Here is a 13,311-nt window from a genome sequence, read left to right as displayed (position 1 = left end):
GGAAAGGTCTGTTGTGCTTCTGAAACTAAAATTAGAGGGGAGAAAATCAGTGAGCAGGGAATCGGAGGCATATTACATGTGGCTCACAACAAAGGAAAAAGAAAACTCTAGGTAGTGCCGGGTGACTATCCCTTATGCAAAATGCTTGGAAGCATAAGTGTCTCGAATTTTTTTCAGATTTTTTAAATATCTGCATATGCATACTGAGATATCTAGGGGAAGAAACCCAAGTCCAAACATAAAATTCATTTATGTTACTTATACACACAGCCTGAAGGTAATTTTATATAATATTTTTAATAATTTTGTGCACCAAAGTTGTAGCTTTTTTCTTTTTCTTTTTGAGATAGGATCTCACTCTGTGCCCAGACTGGCTGGAGTGTGGTGGTATGGTCATGGCTCACCTCAGCCTCGACCTCCGAGGCTCAAACAATACTCCCACATCAACTACCCAAGGAGCTGGGACTACAGGCACACACCATCATACCCAGCTAATTTTTATATTTTTTGTAGAGACAGGGTTTCACCATGTTGCCCAGGCTGGCCTTGAACTCCTGAGCTCAAGTGATCTGTCTGCCTCGGCCTCCCAAAGTGTTGGGATTACAGGTGTGAGCCACCATACCGGACCGAATGTTATGTTTTTTAACTTGAATTTTTATGCTATCCAATTTAATTCGTGTAAGATGAAGGGAGAAAAGGTAGGCAGAACTTCTGTAAAGAACCTCTAAGATCTTCTGGCCCTGTTTTAAATCAGGTTTGACTTCTAAAATGGTTCTCTTATGTTTTTTCCTTTATTAGGAAAGACGAAGGAGGGTCATGGGGTGGGGTTAGCACCTAAGGAACAAAAGAGGTGGGATAAGGAAAGGATTTTTTGGGGGGATGGGGGTGGGGGATGGAGTTTCACTCTGTTGCACAGGCTAGAGTGCAGTGGGGCATGATCTCGGCTCACTGCAACCTCTGCCTCCCAGGTTAAAGCGATTCTCCTGCCTCAGCCTCCCAAGTAGCTGGGATTACAGGTGCATGCCACCATGCCCAGCTAATTTTTGTAGAGACAGGGTTTCGCTACATTGGCCAGGCTGGTATCGAACTCCTGACCTCAAGAAATCTGCCCACCTCGGCCTCCCAAAGTGCTGGGATTACAGGCATGAGCCACCGTGCCCGGCCAGGAAAGGAATTTGAGTCAGAAAGTATCTAGTAGCATAATGGACCTAGGAAACAATTACTGCTGCCTCGTGTAGAAGGTGGTGAGAGGGCCTAGATTAATACTCCAGTGTTATAGTGCTGGTTTTCCTACTTCTCAAAGGAATGCTGACCCCGCCAATCTGCACCCTTGGACCCAAATGTTAACTGCTGGACCCCCAGGTGGAAGATCATGTAAAGTCAGCATGCCCAGATGAACAAAGAATGCAACCATGGGTGGAATCTAAATGATCAAACTGAGGAACAGCGAATGAATAAGAGCAGACACCACATGGCAGGACAGAAGATGCAACCAAATCAAGCCTTGACATCACCCCATGGCAGGATCCACTCAGATCACACCTCATTACTCTCCAAATATAAAACCTGCACCCAAACTCTAGTTCAGAGAGGCAGATTTGAGCCCAACTCCTGTCTCCTTACACAGCAGCCTTGCAATAAACTTTTCTTCCTACAAAAACTTGGTGCTTAGTGTTCAGCTTTCCATTGCATACACAGAAAAATAGACCCAGTTCAGTTCAGTAACACAAAGACAAGCCAGGTACAAAATTCTCCCCTCCAAGGAAGTGTATAATTAAACCAGAGAGATTCGCAAATAGTCACAGAACAATGATTGGCTTGCCTACCAGGAACCTGGAAAGGAGTACTACTATATACCAGGATCCTGTAAGTATAGAACTGTTAGTAAATTTGCTGGTGAGTTAAACTTGTCTGGAAAAAAGATTCGGCAAAGGCAACAATCCTAGCAGATTTCTTAGGACAGTATTTTTTTTCTTTATCAAAAACAAGATTATCCCTTTTCACAATTCAGATTTTAATCAATCACACATACAAAAACCAAATCATACTGACATAAAACTAAATGTGAGAAGTTCCAGAAACATTAGACATCTGAGAAGGTAACAGGGACATTAAATTTTCTAGTAGAATTAATGGTTTACTGATGACATCTACATTACCAAAACCTGCATCACCAGGCCAGGCACGGCAGCGCACACCTGTAACGCCAGCTACTCAGGAGGCTGAGGCGGGAAGATTGCTTGAGCTCAGGAATCTGAGTCCATCTTGGACAACATGGCCCCTGTTTTAGTTTTAGGTTTTTATTTTAAACCTTCATCACCAGAGACCTAAAAGGACGTGAGGGGAAATCAAACATCAAATTAAGCCTTGTTAATAGCTAGTCTGAGAAGATATGCCTCAAAGCCAGAACAAAGAATAAAATTGGGGAGAGGAGTTGATACATAGGAAAATCCAAACTATATAATATATCATGCTTGGAAACACCAACAGGGCAAAAAGCAGCCACTGAATATTATAAACATGTTTTTCTTTTACTGTTGAACATGAAAAGGGGAAAGGATTCTACAATTAATCATATTAAACCCATTGTTCTTTCCAAGCTCCCACTGGCACTGCTCCCAGGATCTCCTTCCTCACTTCCCTAAAGTCACAGAAAAGGGGAGCCACTGTCACTGGGAAAAGCTAGCTGTTGCTCAATAATCTTCAAAGTACTACAGAGTAGACTAGGTCACCAAATGAATTTCAGGTTAAAGGCTGCAAAATATTAGTGTTAAATTTAACATCAAAATCCAACACTTTTGCAGTTGGGATGATTTATCAAGTGATAAGTATCTTTGATCAAAACTCTAACCATAGGTTTCACTTGCAACAATCAACTACAGCTAATCTGTAGCTATAATGAAAGGAGAAGACCAACTGCAAGTTGAAAATCATATGAACATTTCAAGTTATATAAAATGGGGCTGGGTGCAGTGGCTCATGCCTGTAATCCTAGCATTTTGGGAGGCCGAGGTGGGCAGATCACCTGAGGTCAGGAGTTCGAGACCAGCCTGGCCAACATGGCTAAACCCCATCTCTACTAAAAATACAAAAAGTAGCTGGGTGTGGTGGCGGGCGCCTGTAGTTCCAGCTACTCGGGAAGCCGAGGCAGGAGAATCACTTGAACCCCGTAGGCAGAGGTTGCAGTGAGCTGAGATCACGCCACTGCACTCCAGCCTGGGCAACAGAGCAAGACTCTGTCTTAAAAAATAATAATAATAAAGTTATATAAAATGGTACCACTTTTTTTAAGCTATATAAACTTAACTCAGTTTAAGAATTTTTTTTTCCCATTACTTAGTCCATTATTGTATGTTCAATTAAGTAAAAATGTATTTGCTTCCCAGGAGAACATTGGTAAGACATTTATTACAATCTTTTTTAAATGCTATAATCTTCTTGATAAGGGAGTGGGGGACAAGGAATTATTTCAAATTACAGCATACGCATGTCTAGTAAAATAAAGACAGGTATTACCACATATCTTGTGATATATACTAGAAAGAATCAAGCTGACTTATAATGTATTCTACATATTTAATAAATTAAACATTTCGTTCTATACGGAATCAGCCTGAAAATTCATAATAACGCAGTGAAAACAGACGCCTTGGCTTCTGAAAACCTAGATTTTGTAAAGTCCTGCTTCTTGAAATGATCTTGTGTTAGATTTTAATTCGATTTCAATTAAATGCTTGCTGTGTATCTATTAGAATCAGGCACTGCACTGGCACTTGGAAATAAGCAAATCACAGTTGCTGCCATCAATTAATTAGGAAAAGGGAAGCAGGTATAAACAGACCTAAAGTTCCTAAAATGAAAGCTATGTTCATTCAGTAAGCATCTGCTAAGCATCCATGTGCCACATTGTGCTAGACACCATGGATAAAAGGAAGAATTAAAAAGACCAGAGTCCCATGAGAGTATAAGGAAAGAATAGAGAAAAACTACCCTGCCTTTTTCATGGGGTTGTTAACTGTTCAACACTATTTACATGTGAAAGCAAGACAAATCCAAAACCATTTATCTCAGCCAAAGGGGGAGGCATTAATTGTACAATTTCTGCAATTATGTCCAGAGTTGTCATAACCAAAATGCCATTTGAGTTTCTTCATAATAAAAGGCAAAGGACAAAAAACCTTCTATGAAATGGCCATTTGTGTAAAAATTACATAGGGATACAGGAAACATAAATGGGGTAAAGGTAGCTAAAACTTAAAACTTATTTTTAATTCAAGACATCCAGGAAATTATGCCATACATTTTTGCTTATACAACGATACTATCCACTGATGAACAATGGAACTAAACTAGCCTAAATTTTTTAAATTAGCTTTAGATTAAGGAGAAAACTTAAAAATCTAGTTGGCAGATTAGTATAAAAGGCCTGATATCTTTGGCTGAGTTGAATATTAGCTCTTATCCAATGGTTACCAAAACAGGCATTCAAGCAAGCCGCTTGCTTGCGCTTGTTCTGCCTCTCTCTCCCTGCCACTTTGGAAAAACTGCATGCAGTGCTGCAGGATCACACAAAATAAATACAGGAAAGAGGGTGGGAGAGTTGGGTGGGGAAGTGAGCAAAGCTCTGGGCTCCACCAGTGGAAGGCGTTCCACAAGAATTGCTACAGGGTCAAAAGTTTACAGTGGTTTCAATTTCACCTTTTAGCAGCCAATCAGGAAACACAGGCTGCATGCTGACCCCTCGGGCTGCAAATGAACATTAACTCATTGGCTACCGGGATTGCACATTTTCCTTTTCTTATAAGGCTTTCCCTTCTTTTTATTTTTTTTAAGGACAGGGGAGTGGAGAAGGCAAAGAACACAATAAGTTCAAGGTGACAATTTTATTCAAGACAATATATTTTAAACAGGTGTTTGAGGGGAGAAATGATCGAGTAATTATCTTCTTTCTTCTTGAAATCTGAGTTTCTTTAGCCTGTAGTATCTAACAAACCAGTTATTAATGCTAGTATCAAGACAAAGAATAAATTTAGGCAGGTAAAGGAGATGGATTTTCCTCCATGAGGCTGCAATTCTATGAACAATTTATAGGATGGTAAAAAGATAATACTGGTTGTGTATCCAGTAAATGCTTTAAAAGTAACTCAGATAATAAAGACATCTAACTGAAGGATTCACCTATACCCCAATTTTTTTATTTGCATAGTATCCCTACCCTCTCCTCAAACCATTACTATACACAGGCAATGTTCCTCTATCCTTTTCATAATGTGGATCCACAGAAATGCAGGCAGAGCTCTTAGCTAAGGTTTAAATTTTTCTTTTCTTATATTTCAGTACCTGGGAGTAACTGTACAATAAACTCAGGAGTGAACCATTTGGCAGTAGGTACAACTGCTCCCTAACTAATTTATGTAAATTTCTTCAAATGCAGAAACCAATAAACTAATCCATTAAATAATATTTTCAACATTCTATATTTAACATTGAGCAAGTCTAAAATGAAAACCTCTACTACATACACCTTAACTGGACTACATTTAAAAACTAGATGCCTTTGAAGCACCACAGGATAAAAGTGAAATCGCTGTATTAACTGCTCTACTATTAAAATAATTAGTCAAATCCTAAATGAACACACTGTAAATTTGAAGTTAGCAATATTTCTCTCTTTGACACAATAGGTAGTTGAATTTTAACAGACTCATTGACTTAAATTTACCTTTACGTTTAGAATACCCTGTAGGCACCACCATTGCCTAAGAAAACGATTTCATGTAGGATATTAGCTCTTATTCAAACCAGCAAAGTAAGATACCAGTTATTTCTGAAAACGTGAAAGTAAGCAAATATACAGAAGTGTGTGACTTAATATAACTGCTGAAGGGTTCCAAAATAACTTCAGTGTTTAAAGTTTATATAGCAATATGTCAGTTAAGATAGTAAATAAACTCGATGCTGATAGTTTTTTCTTAATTCGACATTAAAAGAAGTAATTTTCTAGTAACAATTCCCAAGCCTTCATGATTTAAGTTTATGCATATTTGGCAATAAAAAGTCTACTTTAAAATAGACCTAGTTGTTTTTTCAACATGGCTTGCAAAAGCTTTACATATACATATATATAGATATATAATAAATTAGGGGTCTTCTGTATATCTTCTTTTTACAAAATGGCCTCATTTTGAAACAAAATGGATGCGATAAAATTTTACATCAAGTCAGCATGTTAGCAAGAAGCTTTTTTGTGTGTTCTGAATTTGATTAATACAAGCCAAGGTCACTTCCTGAAAGATGCCTAGCACTGCAGCTGCAGGCAAACTAGGCTCTAGCATAAGGCTGGGGGAAGGGATGGGTGATGGCATTATTATTAACACTCAGATAGGATTCCATCTCCAGCAGCAGCTATTGGGGGAAGTGGGGAGGTTGGGGAAGATCCCAGAGTTCCTAAGTATATTAAGATTAAAATATTTCCATTCCTTAATACTTAAAAATAGAAATGTAATTACATATATAATGCTGATGTCAAAATTATATCAGATATCCTCACTGCTACAATGTACAAGAACATTTTACATAATACTATGCAAATCATTTAATGCCAGACATTGTGTTGAATGCTGAGTTTACGCTAAAGCATTCAGTTTACACTGAAATAAACTCAACATTCAACACAATGCTAAGCATGACCTGTACTTGCTATGCAAAGCGTATACAAAGGAAGATACAGGCCCTTGAAGAAAACAGAATCAGATTCAAATTTCAAAAACCAAGGGTGGCCTAAAAGTTAATTAAGGTAGAAACTTAAAACACAAAAGCCTATTTTGGAAAATATTTGATAAAGTTTTGTTCTGAAATTCAATTTAAATTTTCATTTTACATAAAATTTTAAATTTTCATTTCACCAACATTAATACAAATATTACTATGCCTCTGTGCTAAAAAAATCAAAATATACATAGTAGCAACTAGAAAAAACCACCTCCCTGAATAATTAATAATGTATTAAGTAGTTACAATGCATGCTAGGAAACCATAGTAATTACTTTGTTGTACTCTGAGGTTCTTTACACATTTCAATTCATTGATAAAATACCAGGTATAGTCAGGAAATCTACATGTTCCTTGTAATTTTATATATGTAATCTTAGAAAAATTAAATTAATTTTGTGTGCCTTTTTCCTATGCACCAAATGGGGGTTATACTTTAACCATGATATTCCACAGAGACAGAGAAGCAGCAAGGCACTGCTGTATTTTTAGCGGTTGTATGACAAACGCAAAACGTGGCCTTTTTATCTTGTCTATATGTTCAAAAGTGTTTTCTATTTTCTACACAACTTAATAGCATAATTTTGTCACTCTGTTGTGCTCCCCACCCTTTTTCTGAAGTTTGATTCAGTAATTTCAACAAAAAAACTGAACAAATGGTGTTAGATCTCAAGTTCAAACAAACTGACCCCTTGAATTTTTGGAGGTCAATGACTGGCAGGAAAAGGGTTGTTATTTAATGGCCACGGAGCATTCTGTATGTGCAAAGGACTTCTTAAATCATTTTAGGAAAAGGAAGGCAACCAAGTAAAAACATACTGTGAGAAGTCCCTGAATTCAGAGAACCTAATCCCTAGGTGTGGCTAAGAAAGGCACTTCAAAAAGATCCCATCACGTGCCTTTGAAATAGGACAAACCTGAAAGACAAAGGGTAAAATTAAATTAGTTTTTCATACTCCCTCTCCCCAAGACACCTGTGGGGCAGTGAAGAGGAATGAATTTTTCCTCAATTTTTCCTGGCCCTACAGGCATACCTCATTTTATTGTGCTTTACAGATATTGCGCTTTTTACAAATTGAGGTTTGTGGCAGCCCTGCTTCAGGTAAGTCTACTGGTGCCAATTTTCCAACAGCATTTGCTCACTTTGTATGCCTCCCTTACATTTTGGTGATGCTCCTATTATCTCAAGAAGCTTTTTCATTATTATTTTATCTCTTATGGTGATGTGTAATCAGTGTTTTCTTTTTGTTTGTTTGTTTGTTTTTTGGAGACAATAGTCTTGCCCTGTCACCCAGGCTGGAATGCAGTGGCAGGATCTCAGCTCTCGGCTCACTGCAACCTCCGCCTCCCGGGTTCAAGCAATTCTCCTGCCTCAGCCTACCGAGTAGCTGGGGTTATAGGCGCCTGCCAGCACACCTGGCTAATTTTTGTAGTAGAGACAGGGTTTCACCATGTTGGTCAGGCTGGTCTTGAATTCCTGATCTCAGGTGATCTACCCACCTCAGCCTCCTAAAGTGCTAGGATTGTAGGTGTGAACCACCATGCCCAGCCTGCGATCAGTGTTCTTCAATGTTACTATTGTTAATTGTTTTGGGGCACCATGCACTGTGCTCATATAAGATGCTGAACTTAATCAGTAAATGCTGTGTATATTCTCACTGCTCCAATAGCCATTCCCCATCTCTCTCCCTCTCTTCAGGCCTCCTTATTCCCTGAGACACAGCAATATTGAAATAAGTCCAAATAATAACCCTATAGTGGTCTCTAAGTGTTCAAGTAAGTAAAAGGAAGAAATGCACATCTCTCACTTTAAGTCAAAAGCTAGAAATGGGCCAGGCATGGTGGCGCACCCCTGTAATTCCAGCACTTTGGGAGGCTGAGCCGGGCAGATGACTTGAAGTCACGAGCCCAAGAGCAGCCTGACAAACATGGTGAAACCCCATCTCTACCAAAAATATAAAAATTTGCTGGGTCTGGTGGCACACACCTACAATCCCAGCTACTTGGTGGGCTAAGGCAGGAGAATCGCTTGAACCCGGGAGGTGGAAGTCGCAGTGAGCTGAGATCGTTCCACTGCACTCCAGCCTGGGCAACAGAGTGAGACTGTCTCAAAAAAAAAAAAAGGCGGAGGAGGGGGCTAGAAATGATTAAGCTTAGTGAGGAAGGCATGTCAAAAAGCTGACGCTGAAAGCTAGGACTCTTGCACCAAACAGCCAAGTTGTGAATGCGAAGAGACAAGTACTGTTTTTTTTTCTTTTACTAGATACTGGGTCTCGTTCATATGGCCCAGACTGGGGTGCAGTGTTGCAATCACATCTCACTGCAGCCCTGAACTGCTGGCTGTTCAAGCGATCCCTCTACCTCAGCCTCAGAGAAAGTTATTAAAAGGAAATTAAAAGTGCTACTCCAATAAACACAGGAATAACAAGAAAGTGAAACAGCCTTATTGCTGGTAAGAAGAATGTTTTCATGGACTGGAAAGATCAAACCAACCACAATATTCCATAAGCCAAAGCAAGACCATAACTCTCTTCAATTCTATGAGGGCTGAGACAGTTGAGGAAGCTGAAGAAAACTTAGAAGAGGTTGCTTCATGAGGTTTAAGGAAAGAACCCATCTACATAACATAAAAATGAAAGGGCCAGGTGTAGTGGCTCATACCTGCAATCCCAACACTTTGGGAGGCCAAGGCAGGCAGATCACTTGAGTCCAGGAATTAGAGACCAGACTGGGCAACATGGTGAAACCCTGTCTCCATAAAGAACAAAAAAATTAGTCGAGCATGGTGGCATGTGCCTGTAGTCCCAGCTACTCAGGAGGCTGAGGTGGAAGGGATTGCTTGAGCCTGGAGGCAGAGGTTGCAGTAAGCTGAGATTGCACCACAGCACTGCAGCCTGCAGACTGCAGCCTGGGTGACAGAGGGAGACCCTGTCTCAAAAAAAAAAGAAAAAAAGAATTACACTGAATCTATTCTGCCTGTGCATTATAAATGCAACAATAAAGCCTGAATGACATCTGTTTACAGCATGATTTACTGAATATTTTAGGTCCACTGTTGAGACCTACTGCTCACCAAAAAAAAATTCAAAATATTACTGCTGGCAGGTGGATTGCTTGAGGCCAGGAGTTCGAGACCAGCCTGGGCAACATAGTGAAACCTCATCTCTAATAAAAACACAAAAATTAGCCGGGTGTGGTGGTGTGTGCCAGTAGTCCCAGCTACTCTGGAGGCTGAAGCACAAGAATCACTTGAACACAGGAGGTGAAGGTTGCAGTGAGCCAAGATCACGCAACTGCACTCCAGCTGGGCAACAGAGCGAGAGTCTGTCTCAAAAAAAAAAAAAAAAGAAAGAAAGAAAAGAAAATTAGCCAGGCACGGTGGCTCATACCTGTAATCCCCGTACTTTGGGAGGCTGAAGTGAGTGGATCACCTGAGGTCAGGAGTTCTAGACCTGCCTAGCCAACATGGTGAAACCCTGTCTCTACTAAAAATACAAAAATTAGCCAGACGTGGTGGCACACACCTGTAATCCCAGCTACTTGGGAGACTGAGGTAGGAGAATTGCTTGAACCTGGGAGGCAGAGGTTGCAGTGAGCTGAGATCATGCCACCGGACTCCAACCTGGATGACAGAGCAAGACTCTGTATGGGGAAAAAAAAAATGTATACACACACACACACACACACACACATATGTATATACTTGTGTGTGTGTGTGTGTGTGTGTGTATATATATATTACTGCTCATTAACGGTGCACCTGGTCACCCAAGAGCTCTGATAGCAAGGTACAAAGAGATTAATGTTGTTTTCACGCCCATTAACACAACATCTGTTCTGCATCCCATGGATTATGGAGCAATTTTAACTTTCAAGTATTACTATTTAAGACATATTTCATAAAGTTACAGCTGCCATAGATAATGATTTCTGTGATGGATATGGGCAAAGTGAATCTTTCTGGTAAAGATTTACCATTCTCCCCCTCCCCCTCCCCCTCTCCGTCTCCCCCTCTCCCCACGGTCTCCCTCTGATGCCCAGCCGAGGCTGGACTGTGCTGCTGCCATCTTGGCTCACTGCAACCTCCCTGCCTGATTCTCCTGCCTCAGCCTGCCGAGTGCCTGCGATTGCAAGCACGCGCCGCCACGCCTGACTGGTTTTCGTATTTTTTTGGTGGAGATGGGGTTTCGCTGTGTTGGCCAGGCTGGTATCCAGCTCCTGACCACGAGTGATCCGCCAGCCTCGGCCTCCCGAGGTGCCGGGATTGCAGACGGAGTCTGGCTCACTCAGTGCTCAATGGTGCCCAGGCTGGAGTGCAGTGGTGTGATCTCGGCTCGCTACAACCTCCACCTCCCAGCCGCCTGCCTTGGCCTCCCAAAGTGCCAAGAGTGCAGCCTCTGCCCGGCCGCCACCCCGTCTGGGAAGTGAGGAGCGTCTCTGCCTGGCCGCCCATCGTCTGGGACGTGAGGAGCCCCTCTGCCTGGCTGCCCAGTCTGGAAAGTGAGGAGCGTCTCTGCCCGGCGGCCATCCCATCTAGGAAGTGAGGAGCGCCTCTTCCCGGCCGCCATCCCATCTAGGAAGTGAGGAGCGTCTCTGCCTGGCCGCCCACCGTCTGAGATGTGGGGAGCACCTCTGCCCCGCCGCCCCGTCTGGGATGTGAGGAGCGCCTCTGCCCGGCCGTCCTGTCTGAGAAGTGAGGAGACCCCCCGCCCGGCAACCGCCCTGTCTGAGAAGTGAGGAGCCCCTCCGCCTGGCAGCCGCCCCGTCCGAGAAGTGAGAAGCCCCTCCGCCCAGCAGCCACCCCGTCTGGGAAGTGAGGAACGCCTCCGCCCCGCAGCCACCCCGTCCGGGAGGGAGGTGGGGGTCAGCCCCCCGCCCGGCCAGCCGCCCCGTCCGGGAGGGAGGTGGGGGGGGTCAGCCCCCTGCCCGGCCAGCCGCCCCATCCGGGAGGTGAGGGGCGCCTCTGCCCGGCCACCCCTACTGGGAAGTGAGGAGCCCCTCTGCCCAGCCAGCCGCCCCGTCCAGGAGGGAGGTGGGGGGGTCAGCCCCCCTGCCCGGCCAGCCGCCCCATCCGGGTGGGAGGTGGGGGGGTCAGCCCCCCGCCTGGCCAGCCGCCCCGTCCGGGAGGGAGGTGGGGGGGTCAGCCCCCCGCCCGGCCAGCCGCCCCGTCCGGGAGGTGAGGGGCGCCTCTACTCGGCCGCCCCTACTGGGAAGTGAGGAGCCCCTCTGCCCGGCCACCACCCCGTCTGGGAGGTGTACCCAACAGCTCATTGAGAACGGGCCATGATGACAACGGCGGTTTTGTGGAATAGAAGCGGGGGAAAGGTGGGGAAAAGATTGAGAAATCGGATGGTTGCCGTGTCTGTGTAGAAAGAAGTAGACATGGGAGACTTCATTTTGTTCTGTACTAAGAGAAATTCTTCTGCCTTGGGATCCTGTTATCTGTGACCTTACCCCCAACCCTGTGCTCTCTGAAACATGTCCTGTGTCCACTCAGGGTTAAATGGATTAAGGGCGGTGCAAGATGTGCTTTGTTAAACAGATGCTTGAAGGCAGCATGCTCCTTAAGAGTCATCACCACTCCCTAATCTCAAGTACCCAGGGACACAAACACCGTGGAAGGCCGCAGGGTCCTCTGCCTAGGAAAACCAGAGACCTTTGTTCACTTGTTTATCTGCTGACCTTCCCCTCCACTATTGTCCTATGACCCTGCCAAATCCCCCTCTGCGAGAAACACCCAAGAATGATCAATAAAAAATAAAAAAAATAAAAAAATAAAGATTTACCATTCTAGATGCCATTAAGAACATTTCTGATTCACGGGAGGAGGTGAAAATATCAACACAAATAGGAGTTTGAAAGACGTTGATTGCAACTCTAATGGATGACTTTGAAGGGTTCTGGATTTCAGTGGAGGAAGTAACTGGAAGTGTGGTGGAAATAGGAAAAGACATGGAATCTGAAGATGTGACTGAATTACTGTAACCTCACGATGAAACTTCAACAGATGAGGAGTTTGAGGAGTTGCTCCCTGCTTTTTTGGAGACAGGGTCTTACTCTGCCACCTAGGCTGAAATGCAGTGGCGTACCACAGCTCACTGCAGCCTCAACCACCCACGCTCAAGCAATCCTCCTGCCTCAGCTTCCTGAGGAGCTGGGACTACAGGCATGTGCCACCACACCTGGCTAATTTTTGTATTTTTTGTAGAGATGGGGTTTCACCATGTTGCCCAGGCTAGTCTCAAAGTCCTGGGCTCAAGCGATCCGCATGCTGGGATTACAGGTGTGAGCCACCACACCCAGCCTTAAGGAGTTGCTTCTTATACATGACCAAATAAAGTGGTTTCATGAGATGGCATCTACCCCAGTGAAGATTCTGTGAACATTGTCGAAATCATAAAAAAAGACTTAGAATATCACATAAACGTAGTTCTTAAAGGAGCCGCAGGGTTTTTTTTTGTTTTTTTGTTTTTTTTGAGACGGAGTCTCACTCTGTCAACCAGGCTGGAGCGCAGTGGCGTGATCTCAGCTCACTGCAAC

At 43.3% G+C, this 13,311-nt stretch overlaps 1 protein-coding gene across 15 annotated transcripts in view; it reads right to left on the bottom strand.

Moving 5' to 3' along the window:
- NCOA3 (nuclear receptor coactivator 3) overlaps positions 1 to 13,311 on the bottom strand; it is a 155,137-nt gene that overhangs the window by 74,968 nt on the left and 66,858 nt on the right. For 3 of the 15 annotated variants that reach the window (XM_016938073.4, XM_063803076.1, XM_063803078.1), the window contains exon 2: positions 2,199 to 2,327. The exons of 11 other annotated variants lie outside the window; for them this stretch is intronic. The gene's annotated coding sequence lies outside the window, so the exon portion shown is untranslated. Of the gene's footprint in view, positions 1 to 2,159; positions 2,328 to 13,311 lie in introns of all 15 variants that reach the window. One more of the 15 variants, XM_063803081.1, reaches the window with a different exon arrangement.

This window comes from Pan troglodytes, chromosome 21 (assembly GCF_028858775.2).
Source record: "Pan troglodytes isolate AG18354 chromosome 21, NHGRI_mPanTro3-v2.0_pri, whole genome shotgun sequence".
NCBI classification, from domain to species: domain Eukaryota; kingdom Metazoa; phylum Chordata; class Mammalia; order Primates; family Hominidae; genus Pan; species Pan troglodytes.
The sequence above is the reverse complement of the archived record's forward strand: the minus strand, read 5'-3'. Positions and strand labels throughout refer to the sequence as shown.